Here is a 4,944-nt window from a genome sequence, read left to right as displayed (position 1 = left end):
TTTTAATGCCTATAATCTACAAAGTATTCTACACCAAAAATAACCAATAACTTTCATTAAAACAATTTTAATCACATATTTTCTACATTAAAAACACAATTTATGAAAGGTAAAATTATCTAAAGGTTTGCCTTGACCATGGATTAAAGAATAGACGGATATGCATCGGTGATATCATACGATTTTCCAACGTGCTTGCAATATATACTAAAGCAATGCTGCCAATCAAACAAACACGCTCATTGAACTCCGTGTCTCTAACTGCGGCCCTCTGTAGCACGCTGCGAATCAATTGTTACATTTTTTGAGAATAAAACGTAGCCATGTAGAAATCGTATGCGCAGTCCAAATGTTCTATTGACATGCATCGATGATTAATTGACAACAACAATATACTGCTGAACAATTCTGTTTCAGTTTTCATCACAATCGGACTACGAAAAGTTCACTTTCTTACGACTGGTAATTTTAAGTAGTTGGTAATATTAATAAAATATGCAATTTTTATATTTGAATTATATATCATATTGTTCGCATAAAGTTTGTTTCGTCACCATAGCAGCTAGCGCTAAAAATATAAAATAATCACGCCACCAAGGCAAGAGCGCGAAAGCATAGCCAACAAGGTTAAAGGTTGTTGAGCATTTGCAGTAAACAATATATTAGGCACGCGACTGTTTCGTTGTTACGACGGTTAATTAAACTGTGTTTACTTTGTATACATTGTGGGCGGTCCACGCTCTGTAGGTTAGAGTCATGGAAGCTTTGATCTCAAACTGATGCATATCCTTCTATTCTTTAATCCATGCCTTGGTTAAGTTCACCACATAATAACCTTTTAAATATATCTGTACAATATTGTATATCAAGAGCATGTCTATTGTATGGATTGCTATAATCTGTAAAATGTGTTCACCTCTGACAAATGAAATAACATGTAATCTATTAAAAAAAATACAAGACTATCATTCACAAGGTTCATTATTGTATATTGCAGACAACGATAGTCAGAACAAAAAGCATCAAGGCTGATAGTTCTCTAGAAGACAACATTAAGCCACTACCTGAAGTATGTAAGAAGGTAGGCTAGTAGATATGAAAGTGATAATACAGGAACAACTTCAATTGTTGAGAGGCAGGGGAGCTTTAAATCAGACCTATAAAATAAACACAAATTCAAAGAACTCCTTGACTATAGTCCTGGTGGTAGAACAAGTCTTCTTGAATAAGGGTTTAAAACTGGAGATCCAGTGCACTTTAAAGAACCTTGTTCATCTTTCAACACTTGGGGTACATACAGTAAAGGAAAATTATTATGATTGTTATATATATGTTTTTTAGGTTCTTCATTTTCTTCAAAAAGAGTTGAAAGTATTCAGTCAGAAGGATGCCCGAGGTCTTGAAGTAAGGATGTACATCCCTTGTGCATCTAGTCCAAACATTCAAAATGCTCATATGCATCTTATTCGCAAGTTTGACAAAGATGAGTTACCTTGTGGAAGCAATAAAATGGAAGTTAAACTTTACCGTAAATTGTTTGGGGAAGATGTACTACCTGAAGGTAAATGCATTTCTTTTCAATGCATGACATAAATTATACAGTATAAATAAATAGACTTAATATTAATTACTTTTTTAGTGATTTCCTTCTCTAAACAAACGAGAACACTTCTAATGGCTACTTTCCAACAGTTTTACAGAATAATCAAATATAAATGCAAAAAATAATAACAATGTACAATTAAATTATTGATTAATTTACATATATTTATTTTATAGAAACTTTAAAGTCACAAGATGAAAGTAAGTTTTTTAATATAGTTTTAGTGTTTTGGCACAATGCAAAATAATTTGTTTAACTAGAAAGCATTATGAGAGTGCATACTGTACTTCTACCAAGATTTATTTGAACTACTACTTTATCTGAATCATTGTTTTGCAAGATTCAGATAAAAAGTGTAGCTTGTAACCGGTAAAAAATTTATATAAAATATTTTTGTTGTTGAAAATGTGACCCTGCCCCATCAAATTCAAATTCCGTCAAGAATTGCATAAAAATGAGGCCTATTATACTGTGCACACATAAATCCACAAATAGGCAAACAAACAGGGGTGAAAAAATACTTTGTAGGAGAGATAATTACAGTTTAATTTGGATGTTTTGATTAAAGTTGAGATACAGTACTAATTAAAAATAAATATGTACACAGTTTGTTGAAATTTGTATGTTTTTGTTTTGTTTTTTATAGCTATACAACCATCACAGAATCATAATGAAGGTAAGCAGTTTTAATAGGTTTTCCATCATAATAAAATTAAAAGATCATAATAAATTTTAATGTTATCAGTTTAATAATATAGCTTGTATAGCTTAAGTAAACACTGAATTTGTTCCTTATCACAGGATATGCGGATGATCCAACCATCAGAAAAGTGTCTGAGGAAATCGTTGATTGGCAACCGTTTGGTTATAATTTGGGTCTTAGCTGGTCAAAGGTGGTTGAGTTTGGTAAAAATCTAATTAATGGTGCTGAAGAAATGATGATATATTGGAGGAACAAGATAAGTAATGATGTGAATCAACTTGATGTATTGTGTATTGCCCTAAATGATCATGGCCAAATAGACCTTGCTAATATGATTCAGATCAAGGATGATGAAGGTATACATTACTAATTACAAATTTCAGGACCACCATCATAAAAATGTGTAATGTTTAATATCGATAAAACACAGTTGAGAGCTTTAAATACTACAGGGAAAACATACAAGGGCCAAGAAAGAAGAGAAAGAGGAAAGATAAACACATTAATTAGGCATATTAGTTTCTTTGATATTACTCTGTGTGAATATTTATAAATGTACAGTGGTATGTGTAGTGGTTATCCCACTGGAGTCATGTGGAAGAAAATGTGTTTACGAATACAGTACATGTTCAACCAGTCAAGGTTATACAATACAAACACAAGATGTCTTTCATTTAGATGCCATGTTCAACCGCCTCAGTTTTACTTTTTTCTTAAAATGTCCTATTTTGTTGTCAATTGTTTACCTCAAAACAATTGTGGCACACACTTGATGGAAATACCACACACACAGGAAAGAAAACATAGGCATAACATACTTTTTAATCATCATAAATTTTAGTTATTTAATTCTTAAGTAAAATGTATATCGAAATATATATATATATATATATTCTTCACCTGAAATGGACTGATTCTGCTAAGGGAGAGAAATGCCTAATGCTCTAGAAAGCCCAGCCATCAGCCTCTTTTCCAACCCACCTTCAAAATTGTCCTTCAAATCTATCCTGTACTATATACTGGCTGATCAAGTGACTATTTTGTTCAGTTATTTATCATTATTCTTTTATAAAACAGGTTCATTCCATAAATCACCTGAGAAGTCATTGATCAGCATTGAAGAGTTTCAAGAAACACATAAAAATGTTAAATCGGAACCAGGTATAGCTATAGCATTTACACAAAAATAGTCAATTAAAATGGTAAACTAACTTCATAAAGACAAACTAAACTAATAGGTATTTTTTTTATGGCACAACGTTCCAGTGACATTGTAAACCTCTCTGGCAGTTACTATAATTGTTAATAAATAAACCAATAATAAAAGTAATAAAATAATGCTAAACATTTTCATCCCACAGGTCAAATTATGGAGTTAATTGTGAACTCTGAAGGTGGAACTCTCTATCTTAAGGATAAAGACATAAAATTGGTGATAAATCCTGGAGCAATTGAAGAAGGAAAGAATGTTAAAGTCTCATTAGAGAACATTTCCTTTCCTACTGTTTCTTTATCTAATCCTCTTGAAACAATAGTTTCATCTGCTGTTAGATGTGGACCACCAGGCACAGTGTTTAGAAACCACTGCTTGCTGTCATTTCCACATAATGCTGTAAATGAAGAGTGTTGGAAATTCACTTTACTTGTTAAAAAATCCAGTCAAGGAGAATGGCAAAAAATAAAACTGGACAGAAATGAAGTTGACATAACCTTTTCTTTACACAAGGGTCAATGTTGTATACGTTTAAACCATTTTTCTGACTATCTTCTTGTAGCTGTTATAAAAAATATTTGTTATGCTAAAAAGAGAGTAATGTTAGGTGTATTTGGAAAAGTGCTGAATAATGAATTACAACTTCGAGTAAGAACCTGGGACAGCGAGGAAGAAACGGTAATGTTGTTGATGTTATAACTATATAATAATTTTGAATTAAGATACTATACAAATAATTAATGTTTATGCCTCGTTAAATAGAGAAATCAATTTTTCAACAAATGAAATATTCTCTCCATTCAACGAATACAAACATTCATTATTTGTTTTATAACACCCCTACTTTTATTCAAGTTATCCATTGTAAATCATTGACGATGCTAGGCTGGGAAGCTAGGGAAATTAAAAAAGGCAGTCAACTTTAGACGTGGAGTAGAACAGTTTTGGACGGCACACCCAGCAAGTTGATTTCCGATCTGAATCAGTCAACATTGCATGGCAAAAAATCTCAATTAATGTTTACACAAAGCTGAACATGCATTAGAGTCGTTCATTATCACCATTACTGTAGATATCACTTTTTCATTAGATAGGGCAAATTCAAAATGAAACGTGATGCCTAATTGATCAATCAAATTGCAAGAATACAATCAGGTGTGTTATAAAATAAAAAATCCACTGCTGAAGCACACATGCACTACAGAATATGTAATGTTTTCTGATATACTTTATTCATATTTCAGAGGGTATTGAGCGAGGAAAAAGAATATGGGGAGACGGCCATAGAAATGCCAAAATGCATAGATTTATTGCACAACGATATGAACATTACAGTACAAAAAGAAGATGAAGGATGGGATGTAACCCCACCAACACAGGTATAATAATTTTAATATTAACAGAAGTAAAACAGATTTGAACTTG

At 32.0% G+C, this 4,944-nt stretch overlaps 1 long non-coding RNA gene across 1 annotated transcript; it reads left to right on the top strand.

The window, feature by feature from the left end:
* The first annotated feature begins 1,445 nt into the window (after positions 1-1,445).
* Positions 1,446-2,281, top strand: LOC140051235 (uncharacterized). The gene is made up of 3 exons (XR_011845496.1): positions 1,446-1,561; positions 1,780-1,803; positions 2,250-2,281. It is a non-coding gene; the product is annotated as an uncharacterized lncRNA (long non-coding RNA).
* The last annotated feature ends 2,663 nt before the right edge of the window (positions 2,282-4,944 follow it).

This window comes from Antedon mediterranea, chromosome 1, assembly GCF_964355755.1.
Source record: "Antedon mediterranea chromosome 1, ecAntMedi1.1, whole genome shotgun sequence".
NCBI classification, from domain to species: Eukaryota; Metazoa; Echinodermata; class Crinoidea; order Comatulida; family Antedonidae; genus Antedon; species Antedon mediterranea.
Note: the sequence above shows the minus strand (reverse complement) of the source record. Positions and strands in the feature narration are given on the sequence as shown.